The 16,511-nt window shown below is 36.3% G+C and overlaps 2 protein-coding genes across 2 annotated transcripts in view; one reads left to right on the top strand and one right to left on the bottom strand.

The window, feature by feature from the left end:
• The window catches only part of LOC141437230 (von Willebrand factor A domain-containing protein 8-like), a 38,280-nt gene that overhangs the window by 14,424 nt on the left and 7,345 nt on the right, over positions 1-16,511 (bottom strand). The window lies entirely within an intron of this gene.
• The window catches only part of LOC141437112 (uncharacterized), a 5,745-nt gene continuing 2,111 nt past the window's right edge, over positions 12,878-16,511 (top strand). Inside the window, exon 1 of the mRNA XM_074100334.1 lies at positions 12,878-13,046. The gene's annotated coding sequence lies outside the window, so the exon portion shown is untranslated. The remainder of the gene's footprint in view (positions 13,047-16,511) is intronic.

Raw genomic sequence — 16,511 nt, 5'->3', positions numbered from 1 at the left:
ATAAACCTTTTTCTCCTATTTAACATTAATCTAGGCACTGTTTTTTCGGCGGTTCAATTTTTTTGTTATTTTTTTTTTAATACCTTTTTATCACCCTTGGAGTATTTTTTTCCAAATTTATGTAATACTAACTTCAAGTTACCACCCTATCGAATTATGAAAATCGGTCTACTCTGTAAAAAGTTATGCCTGGTCATACATTACAATCAGTGACTGAACTATCAATCATCCCCTATTTTCCTACTCTTAGGGTAGGAATATTTTTCCCAAATTTAAATGGGACCACCCTCGGGGTTTACCCTTTCCATTAAAAAAATAATTATCAAAATCGAACTACTCTGTGAAAAGCTATGCGTGGTCATACATAAAATAATTATATACGCGTCGACTTGAGAACCTCCTCCGTTTTTTTCGTCGGTTAAAAAGTAGAAGCACACAATTTTTAACGACGCCACGACACGTCACCCAACGCGTGTCAGTACTAATCAATCCCATACATTTACTATGGCCAGGACCAGATATAAGACATACCACGCGGCGACACGTGGCGTGTCCCATATCTTCATTTGGCTATAGTACATTTGGATTGATTAGTGTTAGTAGTGACATCCGTTGGATGGCGTGGGGTGGCGTCGCTTTTGAGTAGTGTGTTAGTACTGTAAAACGGGCTATTGTCATGTACAAATTCTAATTAATCAATCACTTAAGATTACCTATTTTTCTTTGTCAATGAAACAAAAAATCTCACTATCCCACTAATATTGTAAATGAGATAGTTTGTAAGTCTGATTTTTTTTTATTCGACTGGATGGCAAACGAGCAAGTGGGCCTCCTGATGGTAAGAGATCACCACCGCCCATAAACATCTGCAACACCAGGGGTATTGCAGACGCGTTGCCAACCTAGCGGCCTAAGATGGCATACCTCACGTGCCAGTAATTTCACCGGCTGTCTTACTCTCCACGCCGAAACGCAATATACACATAAATATATGGTTCGTCAACGTCAGAGCACAAAATACAAAACAAGGTTTAACTCGGTTACCTACATACTTAAATGACAACAATAACAATTCAAAGACGACAATAACTAAAGAAAACTTTGACAATTAAACTTGTGTAACGTGGAAATTTGCGCAACACGCAATTTGAGCAGACAAATTGGCTGTCTTTTTTGCCACCTTTGGAAACTTTACAATATTATGAAAAGGGTTCCGTTATGCCTTAATTACGACTTTTACGTATCCATTCGCTGCTACGCATTGCTACGCGCTAACCGGAAAATCGAAGTTCGTATGGCACCGTCCCTTCTTCTTCTTCTTCTCTTTTAAAATATGGCTTTTCTGTCCTAATTAATAGGACAATTTCGCCAGTGTCAAAGTAAACTCTCTTTGAGAGGAACGTTGTACAGTGATTGTAGTTTTTGCAACTTGATAGTAAAATCCCAGAAACCACGTGGGACAACTTGCACATTAAAAAATATCAAACACGAGAGCAATATAGAATTTTGATAAAACACTATCTAAATTATACTTCAACTAAACAAAAAAAGCCAAAGAAACAGAAATAGCAAAATTAGATATTGTCTACATCCGCCATGTTCGAATGCTACAAGTCGAATCGCACCGTCCCTTTCACTCGCGTATTAAATGACATAAGCGTCAGCGGAAAGGCAACATACAAAGTTCGAGTTTTGCACTTCATAGTATAGGGCCAGGCAAAAAAGGCGATGTGCAAAATTCGTCCTTCGTATATTATAATTTATAATACGAGGGTGAGAGGGACGATACGATAGGTACGAACTTCGATTTTCGGATTTCGTAGTAGCCCCCCTGTAACAGCCGCTTTGTAGCGAGAACTTCCTAGGAACAGAGAACCCAACTGTTGTGTCCTTTGCACTGAATGTGCCAGCATCGAAGTAGCCATTTTTTGATGCTTTAGATAGATGAAACTTTAAACATTTTGTTAGATTAATTTTGGATTAGGGAAGTCAACCAGTAACATACCAACAGCCAGTGTATCGCCTAATCAGTGGCGGACTAACAGTGGGGCGGAAGGGGCTGCCGGCCCCGGGCCTCCAAGCCCGGGGGGCCTCCAAATGCCCGCAAGTTCTCATGATAAATTCCTGATTCCTCAACAAGGCCAAGAATGTGTTTAGTACATCAACTTCTAATACTGGGGGGCCTCATTCGGCTTTGCCACCCGGGCCCCGAAAAAGCTTAGTCTGCCACAGTGGCCTATTACCAAATTTGTTCACACACAATGTGAGTTAAGGTTACCTAGTATCTGAAAAAACCATAAGAGCCTTTACACGCCACGTCTTTCAAGGTGCGGACATCTATTAAGACGCGTATTATGGTCAGTTGCAGATAGAAACATGCGTCGGATGACGTGGCGTGGCATCGCGTTTGAGTAGTATGTTTGATATGTTTCCTTTGTGCCGTCGATGCGCGTTTTAGAAACGTGAGTTGACAGCGCGGTTTTCTTTCCATAGAGCAACCAAATTCTTGCTTTCGCGTGTGTATCGATGCAAACGCTCGTCGACGGCGCAAATAAAAAACGTGGCGAACAAAGGCCCTAAAACTTATAGATATTTGGATACCCGAACTAGACAAACACACTGCGTCACTACTAAATCTCGCTCGCCACATTTCGCGCCGTTTATCGCGTGTCTACATATCCCCAGGCGGATATAAATTCGGAACTATCGTGAGCTGTCGACAGCGCTGTAACCGACACAAGGAGACATTATAGTTGTGAAATATGGTAAGACTGTTTAGAAATAGTTAAAAAAATTGTGCCTGCCTAAAAAAGGAACGTTCGCTCGTAGGAACTTCATACACAGAGAAAAAAAATCCAAGAAAACAAAAAGGAAATGGCAACCCTCGCGCCGGCAGCTTTCTCGCGCAAGATTCCTTAATCTCAATCGCAGTTCAACGCGGGAATGCTGCCTGCGTGATGGCACCATGCCAAGAGGTCCACCTCTCTTTTTTAATTAAAGTATTAGTTTTAGTTGTTTTAATATAGTAATAGTTTTAGTCCTATGGATATTTTGTATTTTATTATATGAAATTAATAAACTTATTGTCAACAGTTTAAAAAAAAAGGAAATCCCATTTTTTATTGAATTATAATATTTTAATTTATAATGAACTATAATAATGATAAAAAAACAGACCAAGGGCGAGTCGGACTTTTTTATAAAAAAAATTAATCAAAATAATAAATAATTATGTTTTTTTTTTGAGATTCTTACAAACGAATCCTTTCATTTATTATGTTAGGTATACGATTTGTTTTGTAAAACCTTTTTTTAGCGTATTCTTATTTACACCTCTTTTTTTCGGTTTCCGACTTACATATTTGTACAAAATTTCAACTTAATCTGTCCAGTAATTTCGGAAAAAAATCGGCTGTAACAGACGGCAGAAGGCAGACGTACAGACAGACACGCGAGTAATTCTATAAAGGTTCTGTTTCTTCTTCTTGAGGTATGGGACCCTAAAAAACTTAATAGGACCATTAGTAATAATAATAATTTATTGGTTTAAACAGTATCTCACTCTTTACAAAAGTAGTTTGACTTAATAACTAACAGTCGTGGTGAACACTCGGTTTACTCCTACCCTCAACATAATGAAATACTAAACTATAATCATTTCTTATTTTTAGCACGTAATTTTAAATTACGGCATTTTTTTTGATATTGCGTACCTACCTACTGATCATTTTTCAGCCAACCAAATCATACATAATTCAATTTGTTAAAACTGTTTATTATAGCAAATCCAAACTGACAAAATCAATATTCTGAACAAGTACGTAGCAAGTAATTATTTAGTAAACAATACAGTGTATTTTAATTCAATTTCAACTTATTATTAGAACGGAGCTTCTAAATCTACGTTTTAAAGTGAGAATATAAATGAGGGTAAAAATGCACCAGTTACTAGACTGAGGTAGACCACTAAAACTATGAACATTTTTTGCAATAAATATTGGTGTGTACTTTGATAAAAAAAAATAATACTTAAAAACAAAAATGGGTACTAGCATTTAAACTAGGCAGTGCCTGTGTCTTAAATGCCAGTCTCTTCTTTTTTGTGATAAGAATTCTAGAACGAACTATTAAAATGTGAAACAATATCATAGTTTAAATGCAAGTTCGTTGCATATGCACGTATCGGTTTTAACATGGAGACAAATCCACTCACACAGAAACCAATAATAAATCAAATTTAATGTAATGCCAAACAATAAACAAATGGAAACAAATAATAAAGAAAGTTGCAAAATAATAAACTTTTTTTTAATCTGTGATAATTTTCCGTAAATGAACAAACAAATGAATGACTAAGTACGAAACAAGCCAAGCAATTAAACATCCGCAAACCTTAAAAAGTTATGGCAAGTTTTGTCAAAATTCATGGCAACAATTAAAATGCAAACTTCGAACATGAAGCTTACTTGTTAGCTCACCGCATCAAATGCCCGTTGTACCCAGTTTGTGTGTAAAGGTGGCTCCAAGTGGTGACAGTGGCAGAGGATTACTCGGTCGCGTGTCAAGATGGTACACAATTACTATGTCACTGTCGCAAAATTAATTCCTCGCGATTTGGCTGTATGTTGTAGAGCTAGTTTATAATTTTAAGCTTCTCCGTTTCGCGAAGGTAACTCTCCGAGATTGGCTCGAGCGATAGCCTAAACATTGCTTAGACAGGCGACCGATAGCTAGGGATCCTACAAGGTAATTTATTGTACGGATTTGTGGTGTTCAGTAAATATTGTATTGTACATCTTGGTCAGTTAAATCTTACCAGTTAGTGTGTTCTTGTTTTGCTGCGCTACCAATTATTGTACACTTCTGCTTTAGTGGTATTATGCCCAACATTTTTTTTACTTATTTTAATATGACCATTTTACATAGTTAAAGTTAACTTTGTTTTAGGAAAAAACCTTTTTGCTAAGTTTTCTCGGCGCATTCTTCTTGGCATTGTTATTGGTTCTGCTATAAGAACTACCTTCATACCAAATTTCAAGTTCAACCGGAAGTACCCTATAGGTTTCAATGCCCTGACGATTTGTATAGAAAGAGGGGTAGCAGACCTAACTATTTGATATTAATTTGGCTCTACGGAAAAAGGGTCTTGACAGACGGGCCGACGAACGACGACAGACCGTTTTTGCTGACTGAGACCACCCTTCCGAATAACTTTCTCTCGCACGAACTTTTTCCATCTACTTCTGTCTCTGACGGTGTGGAGGGCGCTATGAACTGTAGAGTCAAGAGCGGTGCGAATCTGGTCAGAACAACGCATTGGGCTGCGACCACGAGGCCTCTTCCTATCCACTTTACCGTTCACAATACGGTATTTGACAACTCCTGAATTTGCCATATCGAAAATATAGATGTACAGACAGTGTTTAGCGAAGAGAAAACTTAAATCGGTTGAAAATTGAATTCAAAGTATTATTTTCAAAAATCTATATACCTGTCTCTTTCTCAAACGCTTTTCTCTATGAAGCAAGTATGGCGCTACTAGCTTGTGACGTCACATACCAGTATGTCTTTCTCTGTTTAATCTTGAATTTCAAACCTTTATAACTTTGTTATTTGTAAAGGTAGCTTAAAAATCGTTTGTCTATTTGATAACAGGCATTGTGTAGTTTTAATTTATAAACATATTCAAAATAGTCAAATATCGTATTAGCTTCTCGAAGTTGTCACCGTCTTTCCTTGCAGCTGAGTATGGAAACCTAAAAAGATATGTAAAGTAGCCCTCTGCGCAGAGGCGTCTTTATCTATAGTGCAAGGTGTGCGCTTGCACACGCGCAGCGGTTTAGAGGCGCCGGCGTGGCACTTTGTACCTATTCCATTTTGACCGCCGCGTTTTCCTAGATGGCGCCTAAAGTAATAATTGCACACGGGCGCTACATGGGCTAAAGACGCCGCTACCTCTGCGGCCCATGTAAAATTATTTCAAAATAAATTATTCCGCTTTACGTAAAACTCTATTTTACCCTGCGCGCCTTAAGCGTCGCATGCCGCGGGACCATTAGCGCGGCCGCACACGAAAACAATTTTACGCAATTAATTCTGACAACAGCCAGCGCTCTGACAACTATTAGCGGATAATAGCAGCGCAAACAACTGGCGGGCATGATAAACTGCCGGCGATTGTTGTGTATTGAATTTAAGGGGTTCCAGAACTAAAAAAAAACTCAGATATTATTATACATAGACAAGATGGACACTAGTGTCCGACCGAAATTCGGTTTCAGCAGGATTGGCTTAAACATCATATTTCGGCGATGGTTTGATTTTAGGTCGGCCCGAGTCAAAACTTAAAATACAACATTGTCTATCAAATCAAATCAAAACGTTTATTCTGCAAGTAGGCCGCAAAGGCTCTTTTATATGTAACTTTTTTAAACTACCAGCGCTTTCAGAAAGACATCATTGCCAAGAAGAACGGCCTTGAGAAACTTGCAGAGTAATTTGTTTCAAAAGAAAATAATAAAATAATTACAAACAAAACAAATTCGAATCGCTTTTGGTTTGCTTCGTATACGCTCGGCACAATCGGCAATGGCAAAGCTCGGCGAGCTCGCCCGACTCCGCTGGTCGCTGGCTCAGGGTGGCGTTCGTGCTTGTTCGCGGAAAAATGGATAGCGGAATATTATTTTACGCCACCTATACGAAATTACAGGTTTCATTGTTCATTTGTCAAGAAAGAACAGCTCACCGACATTTTATTCAACGTTTTAAACACGTCTTTTTTTCGTTTCGGCCGAAAATTAGAGCCAAAATCGAACCATCGGTTATGTTTTGACCTCAGTTTTGACATAAACACGTACATATCGTCACTACTTTGAAAAAATCTCGTATCTAAAATCAACATGTCAACAAAATTGAACCTTGACATAATGTGCATAAAGTTCACTTGGAAAAATTATCTATTTTGAGTTACGAGTTTTTTTTAAAGTAGTGACGATATTTCGGTCGGACACTACATGACACACATTTAGAGTTGACTTGTTATCAACTAAAAGAAGAACTCAAGGAGAATCAACCTGACACTTTTTGACTGTACCACCAATTTCATTGTGAGCAATTTTCAAACAAACAAACTCAAACTCACAACATTTATTGACAAGAAAAACACACTACATCACAACAAAAACACAGTAAAAACATAAATAGGAAAAGAGAAGAAAATAAGAGATATTGTGCTGTAGTGTGATGCCAAAAGGACTCAGCTCAGCATATGCCGTAGCCCTGTAACCAGAGCTGCAGCGCTGGTTTTCAGCTGAACCCCGGTGAGTGTGCACCCACGTAACCGAACGCGTAATTATTGCGGGAAAAGAAAAAACTATATATTATTATTTTATATATATATAAATCAATGACAAATATAAGAATTATAAAATACCTATATACATATATATGCGTGGAAATTTTTACAAGAGGATTTAAAAATAAAATAAAGGTAGCAATAAATTCAATAACGACAACAATAATAAGTAAAATAAAATTAGGGACGCCTCAAGTAATGTTGGAACAACTCGGCCACCAACAGGTTGTTCTTTTTTGGTATTCAAAAAGATGCTTCTTTAGCTTAATTTAAATGTGTGTTTTGCACATTGGTAGACGTAGAGGTGGCGGCAAGTTGTTCCAACACCTGGTGGCCGCATACTTAAAACTACCACGGAAGGCAGCTGACCCATGCTTTGGCATACACAAAGGCCCGCTCACCCACACGACACGCCGATTTCGCCACGCTAGCTTCGCGAACAAGTACTTCGGTCGTCCCGTCTGTATTATCCCGAACAAAAAGTGTCGCAAGGTGATGTTCACGACGAAGAGACATCTTCAAGAGGCCAGCAGCGTTAAGGCTAGGAGTAACGTCGGCGCGTGGAGCAATCTTAAAACAGAAACGAGCGCAAGCGTTCTGTATGCGCTGCACGACACGTCAGTCGAGCCAGCAGGCGCGGCCGTTATACCAAGTCCGCGTATGAAAGCTTCGAAAGGAATTAGGAGTCACAAGTTTAATGCGAAGGTCCACGCTCAAAAAAATTCACGAATGCGGTAAAGTATTTTTAGCCTGTAAAAACAGGCTTTTACATTCTCCAGTATATTTTGGGGAAGGAGCTAATGATCTATCCCTAAATTTCCCCTTTGGCCTCATCTACACTTAAGGTCAGGTGAGATAGGGGTCAATCACGGTCAGTTTCATCTAAACAAAAATAGAAGGTGTAGTTTGAGAACTTCAATGAACTAGCGTAAAGTAAAATTGGGACAAATGGAAATTTCATCGATTTTCGCGTGGACTCTCCTTAAACTAGAGTAACTAGACTAAACTAAACAACTGTACACCCAGGATTGACTTAAGATTTAACCCCAACTCTAAACCGAACTGAATACCGAATAGTTAGCACTAAAACTCGAGGGTAATAAAGCCTTCCGTGTTGAAACAATCGCCCGTAATTACCCGCGGCAATCCGCTTACATCGCTGCATTGTTTGAATTTTAGATTGGTTCATTTTGCATGATACTTGTCATGCTACGGCTACACGGGACCTTTGTATTGGAATACGCATAGATTATTTCGGAAACTAGCTGTTGCTAGCGACTCCGTCCGCGTAAAATTCCGTTATAGCTATCCCGCGGGAACAATGCATTTTTTCAGGATAAAAACTATCCTATGTCCTTCCCCGGGGCTCAAACTATCTGTATACCGAATATCATCTAAACCGATTCGGCGGTTTACACACACACACAGGTAACAAACAAACAGACTTACAAACTTTCGCATTTAAAATATTAGTGTGTCACAGACTATACTTATTACTTTTATTTTTGGATGATTTAATGTTTATCGAGGGTTACGTGAGTGATTACAATATTATAATTATTGAAATTGTTAATAATTGACTGCAATAGCCAAATTAAATCCTGGCCTGCAGGGCTACTACGAAACTCGAAACTCGAAGTTCGTGTCGTGCGGTCCCTCTCGCTCTCGTATTAAATAGTATAAGTGTCAGAGGGACCGCACGACACGAACTTCGAGTTTCGAGTTTCGTAGTAGCCCTGCTGACTTGTTGAGGTTTAATTGTTCGAAAATTGTTAAATTGGGCAAGTGTTGCCATACATTCGTCCGGAATGTAACTTCATTTGCGAACTACTTTCCACTGGCGTTTGTGTCGTCACAGCCTAGTGTGTATACATATGTTTTTATGTGTTTAGTTATAATGGGTCCCACTGAAAAACAGCGTTGCGGCTTGCCGCAACATTATGCTGAGTGGGCCCCATATATAATAGTATTCGATGTTTTTTTTTTAATTATTATTTCTTCCTGACGTGTTTTTTCTGGGTATGGAATATGTGTCAATAAATGTCTCTCTCTCTCTATTTATATCTACAATTACACCAAAAGAGGAAACTTTTTGTGTGCAATTGAACAAACTGGTTCATATACCGGTATTTTAATAATCAATTTCACTATGATTTCCTTGACAAAAGTATAGAATGTCAATATGACAATAAAGTAGCACAAAGGTTTCACCCTAGTATATGATCCAGTTTGTTCGACTGTACTTTTCTTTGGTTGTATGTAGGTAACCTCAAGAACTAATAAACTTACTAAACTATTTTCTTTGTAAATAGAAGGCTACACTAGTCCTAATTAACATACAGGCTACTATTTATTCCTGATAAGCGCAAAGTACCCGCGGGACGGGGATAAAATGCGCAACAGCTAATTAAAATAAAAAGTTAAATTCTATGGTAGCTTACCAGCATGTCTGTAAGTCTCCCATGACAAAAATACGATAAGATTAAATTTTTTCACTTTCAACTATCTGATTAGCTGATAGGTAGATTCATGCCTAATTTGCCTATGCCTATGCTGAAGTAAGCTAAACTTACTCATACTGCGTTTATTTAATAAGCCTATTCGAGGGCAAACAGCTAGGGGCATAAAACGGAATGGAATACATTTCCGCTTCTGACACATAAAATAGAAGACTAAAGGCGACAGAGCTTCTTATTCTGACTACTGCGCTAAAGCCCCAGCGATTTTTAATAAGTTTTACGGTTCTGAAGAATAATAATAAGCCACTAACTTTCCCAAAGTACTTGCTGCATTGTCATCTTTATATACAAGAATTCAATTTCAAGCCAATCCACCTACTGATGATGAAAGAGAACAGACATGAAAGATTTGAAACAAATAAATAGTAGGTACCCAAAGTGAAGTTGTATGAAAGCTTGTTAATACTCAAAATAATCCCAACCACGACAACAAATATTACAAAACGCAAAAACGATAGAAGTGTCTTAAATTTATTATGTAGCACTGGAATCAGAATACGTATGCATGATGTTCCCTAATCTCGCTATTGCACTGAGTGCCTTGACAAAAGATAGGCAGTTAAAAGCTATCAACTGTTTTCGCCTGAGTCTTTGTCCATATTTAAATATGTTTCCGTAAAGTTCTACGCTCCGAATAAGCCGCAGCAGGTCGTAACACGATCCGAGTGCGGCGTATCTGATGGCGCCGCGTTCTTATTTAAATCAACCAACTATTCCCAGTATCCACCCACACGAGGGGTGACGGGCGAAGCACAGCTTTCTGTTGAGGGGTTTAAATAGCTAAAACGTTCCTTATTAATTGTTTATACGGGCCCCGTTCGCGATCTATAAGATTGTAAGCCATAATTTCATTTGCCATAACTCTTTTTTCTCTAAAGCAATACAGGAACTTTGAAATGGCAATCCTGTACAATTCTATAGGTTAGGTTAGATTTATTTTATAACAATTAGGGATTATATACAATTTTCAAGAAAAAGGTGTTACGGCAAATTATCATCATGGCCAACATTACATTACGATTTTAAATTATGTATGGACCCAAAATACACTTAGACCCGATTTATACAAGCACTGTAAGAAATGAAACAGTATGAGTAATTCCGGTCGGTATAAAATTCAGAAATTTGGCAGGAAGACACAAGTAAAAGACAAAGTTCGAAAATAAGTTAATTTTTCACAGAAACTTACTTTTTCCTGACTATACAAAAAGTTGACCGGTTCTTTACTTCATTGTCATTAAAATTGTACAATAATATGATTTAACTTGACATTTCATAACATGATACCATAAAAAAAAAAACAGACGAATTAAGAACCTCCTCCTTTTTAGAACTAAACTAGTTATGTAACGGACTAAAATTTTACTTACGTAGTAGCTATAACTTAAATACTATCGCAGTTCTATTTCCATTCTAATTTAAACCAACTTTCTAAATATACAGCAAGATACCATCATTCCATTAGCTAGTTTGAGTTTCACAACTTAGGAAACTTATAAATTTACAAACATACAGAAAATAACTGGATCTCGTTAAACTGGAGCCAATAACGATACCATAAGAACTTTGAAGTGTAACAACTAACTTGGTTCTTCTTCTTAATCTTGTTCAATGCAGGGTGGCGCTGTCGTCTGAAGTTAAAGTGATACTAACATGATGAAATACTAGTTCCGAATTTGTCCACCAGCACTCATAACTTTGCATAAGCTGCACTATTTACAGTGGTAAATAACATTTCGTGTTAAATAACAGTTTACATTCGATGTCTGAAATTATGCAAAATGGATACCGAAATTATAATTCGCAATTTGTATTTGATTATTTTGAAATTAGGAAGGTTAATTTTATATGTGGGTTTTGTTTTGGGTTTGACTAGTGAGGACCTATCAATCGACAGATTTTTTAATATGCGGGTTTAAGTATAAAAAAATGACAAAATCTGCACTGAGACTTAACGAAATGACAAAGTTTTTTACCTTTCGTATGTTTTGAAAATCTTCAACTTTTTTCCTATTGTATGTACCTATAGAGTTCTGCCAATCTAACCCTTTTATTCCATAAAAAAACCCTGACCCAACAATGGCCGGATGTCAATTTTCTTTTTTTTTTTTTCATCGAAAAATTAAATATTAGAAACGCATAGAAACGTTTCCGACCATACCAGTATAAACTGGAATGCTCATTCAGCGGGAGGGTCGTAAAGCGGGGCCTGACAAATTAGGCTAGCTGCGGATAATGTACCAACTTGGCACGCTCACGATCGAGCACCATTTCGTAACTTTAGGGCGCGTACACGGTTTTCACTTTATTTTACTCAAGCAACTGAAAATATTATAAATTTTCTCGAGTAAAACGACGTTCAACTCAAACTGTTTGCAAAAAAAGTATTTGTACTGCGAATCTACGTAACATGTTTGAACAAAATAGTTCGTTTTAGGTATTTGCGTCAACATCCGATAGCAGAGATACCTACGCACATAAACGGGCGCAACGCTTCCGATCTGTCCTTCCAACCAACTTTACATTTAAAAATTACTAACATTGAATCTAATCAGATCAAAAAACCATCCATCCAAGGGTTCTGCCCGATTTAGAAAAAATACGGACCCTATTTCTTCCCGTTAGTGTCGTAAAAAGCGAATACTCGTAAGTTTCTATAACGAACTTCTAATTCTAACACTGCGATATGGAAAGCAAGAGGAAACTACCACACAATTTTCCCAAAAAAGTCGTCATGAAGGTACCAATCCTGAACTGCTGGCCATGACCACTCTGTCAAGAGTATAGCGACTTAGAACAACACAAAAAACACAAAACAACATGTCACTAACCGTAAAAGTTTGACATTCATGCTATTCTAACCAAAATTTAAATAAGAACAGGAGTTGCTGACCAAATTCCAAACACATGCAAAATACGAAATAATGTCGCCAGTGTGACCGAGTCTCGGTTCGGGGTTAAAAGCGCCTCCTTTTGAGGCTCGTCAGCCAGTTACACACGGCACAGTAACCAGCGAGGTTGTCACAGACTTTCACCGACCCAAACAAATGCGTAACAACAATGATTGTAAACTGTTTACGACACCTGCTTAGAGTTTCGTAGAGCTTCGTAGGCGTCTACGGGCTACGGTGTAGGCAGAGAGTGATGTGATTGGAAAGTGGATTTAGTTTAAAGTAAGTTTATGTTTTATACTTTTATTTTCGTTAGTTAAAAAACTGACGAACCTATCGAATTTTGTGATACCTAATCATTGTTCACATTTTTATACAAATCTTCAAAAATTAAATAAAAAATAAACATTTATTCTGCAAGTACCTACCAGTTACAAGTCACAAAAGGTAAGTACTATAAAAAAGTGACGTGTAAAAACATATGACTTTTTTGTACTACCAGTGCTTTCGACAATATCGTTGTCAAGACAAAAAACTTGGCAAAAATTATTTTTTTGAAAACAAATTACGATTATCTTGACTATGAAAGCTAACATAACAAAATAAAATGAAACTATAAATTTAAATTTAAATTACATAAAAAAAATACCAGCCAAATCGGTCGAACCATTATCAAGTAATCGGAAAATATATATTTTTTTACATTTAACAGTTGCCTTCAGAAACATTAGTGAATAACAAAGTATAAATAAATCTAATTCTAAGTCAAACTGATTTTTCACTTACAAACACAGCATTCCTATTTATTTTATAAAACAAATTATACCTACGAGATTTTTTACATTATTGAATTCCTTAAATTTTTTCCTTTAAAATATCAAATTTAGTCCTTGTTTTCTGTACTGCTTACACTGTGTGGTGTTTAAAAAAGAGTCATATTGAATTTAGGTGAGATATAAATGAGAAATCTGTTAAAAAACAAATAGGTATAAAAATAGGTACCCATTATATATTATATTTTAAACCAGATTTTGCCCGCGGTTTCGCCCGCGTAGAATTCGGTTATTGCGCGCTGTTCCCTCGGGAACTGTGCATTTTTCCGGGATTAAAAATAGCCTATGTCACTCTGTGGCCCATAAATTATCTCTATGGCAAAAATCACGCCAATCCGTCGCTCCGTTTCGACGTGAAAGACGGACAAACATACAAACACACAAACATACAAACACACGCTTTCGCATTTATAATATTAGTATGGATGTTAGTTGAACTATTCCGTTCCGTTGATAAGCTCAGAAGTTACCAGAGAGCCGATTTTTTATTGGACACAATTTTAGGCATGTGTTTTTTTGCACAATTTGATTGATAACCCCATTTTTCCTTTCAAATCATTAAAAAAAGGATTTGAAAAAATCATGTACAGGCAAATTTTTTTTGTTTAAATTACTGTGGTCACGAGTAGAAAATGTTACTTAGTAATATTAGTGATATCACAAAAATTTAAAACATTATTATGACTTTTATGACAAATGAGGGTCGAACGAACAAAATTGTATCATAAATAAACAGACAACTTTTTTCACTACAAATCTATTTCCGATGCCAAATTCGGAATCAATATTTTGACAAGGATCCCACCATCCAACCTTTAAGAAATGGAATTGGATCTTCCATCGTTCATCTAGATCAGGTTTAACTTATGCCCACGTATGTTACAGTTCTAGAGCGATTTTATCAAAGAAAGTAAATAAAAGTGGCTATTGAGATACTAAGTTTATTTTTTTTAATCATCATCAATCATAATATAAGATAATTATTTATTTCAATAAATAACAAATATAGGTAAGAATCATTTGTCAACGAAAATACAAACTGAACATACAACAAATAAGTAACAAATATGGAGTTAAAAATACAAAGACTCCAAACCAATCAATCATCTTGCAAGTCTTGCAGCCACCATCACGAAACCTTTGAAATCGAATAGCGAACTAGGGGTTTCGCGATACCCACTTTCTGATCTAGATAACAAAAGATCTTTTGAAAAATCTGATGATGTCGTCGGAAGAATTAATATTTTCCAATTTTTCAGTGAAAAATAACGGCCCAAGTCCATTCAAGTTACAGCCAAGGCTTCTTAACAAAACTATCATTGATAGAGAGACTTAACAAAAAAAAATAGGGTGACGTTTTGTTTTGATTGAAATAAAGAAAATCGTGGAAATGTTGCGTCACGCACGACTTTCATGAAACTATTAATCATTTCTACGTGGTGCTACATAACTCAGTTACTTACAGTGCTGCACTGACGACATTTCTATTACAAACTAACAAATAGACGTGAGCAACTCAACCGGATTGCCATGGGACATGCATATATGTAAGATCCAGGTGAAACAAGATAAATTATATATGTGGCCATTTATAATTTTATATGACCATCTTTGATTACCCTTAAAATATAAATGGGGCGTTACGAAAGTGTCACGCTTATACTCAATGAGTTTCAAACTTTTCATAACCCTGTACGTTTTTTGTATTTGTAGGTACTTATATAACTTTTAATAAACAGCACATTATTATCAACGACATTGTTATGTACTGCTTCAATTTTGTTATTAAGACTCCTATTGAAGAAGCACTTAATTTTGACATTTTATTCAATTTTACTAGTATTTTGTTTTTATAATAGGTCTCGTTATGAGGAAAAAGTCTACACTACAATAATCTTGTACAAAAAAATCTTCCTCTTATTTTATTTGATACGAAAGAAATTGTCGTGTCTATGACATTGGATTGTTTTCTTTTAACTTGTCATTGTGATTGATTTGCTTATTAAAATATTCAGTATTCAGTATTTATTTATTGCAACACTTTTTACAAAAAATATAAAAGAATGATGCCCTGTTGGGGCGTAGCAATTTTAAAATTAATTACATTAATTAACTATAACAAATGCTATGCTAATCACTTATATTTTTTAAGAAGAGGTTTACATAACTAACGCTTATAATAAGGGTTGAGTTATAATATGGGTATGAGTTATATGTTACCATATAATTTGAATTTGAATTAAATATACATAATAGAAATAAAATAAGCTTGCACTCAAACATATGAAAATCTGAATTTCCAAAAAATAATACTTTCTATGAAATGTAAACACTGACGCAACATGTGCTGTACCGTGGAACGCATTGTGAGGTAACGTCAGCGAACAGAATGAGTGGGTAACGAGCCTCCATTGAAACTCCCCCCTTTCACTAAATTGAAAACAGAATAAAATTATACAGGGTGACACCTAAGTGGTGAACAAAAATTATAGTTCCTAATGCAGCATTTCTAGGCAAATCGGCAGATTAGCTCTTTAAGCAAATCGTCACTACTTTGAAAAAAATCTCGTATCTAAAATCAATATGACAACAAAATTGAACCTTGATATAATGTATATGAAGTTCGCTCAAAAAATTATCTATTTTGAGCTACGAGTTTTTTTTTAAGTAGTGACGAAATGATTAAACTGTAATTAATTTACGTTAGTGAACTTCAATTATTAAAAAAAAAATAACAATCTCATGGTCACCCTATTCTACATGACAATTTCTGTAGATTAAAGTATTTTTGACTGGATATTTTTTAAACGTTTCCAACCAGCAGATAAAAAGAGGTCGATTAAAACATGCTGTTTCTATGACCGTTTATGGCCGTATTAATACGTAAGGTAACCACGCGATCAGGTAAATTTAA

The sequence above is a fragment of the Choristoneura fumiferana genome, chromosome 17 (assembly GCF_025370935.1).
Source record: "Choristoneura fumiferana chromosome 17, NRCan_CFum_1, whole genome shotgun sequence".
In the NCBI taxonomy this organism is placed as follows: Eukaryota; Metazoa; Arthropoda; class Insecta; order Lepidoptera; family Tortricidae; genus Choristoneura; species Choristoneura fumiferana.
This window is presented reverse-complemented; position numbering and strand designations above follow the sequence as displayed.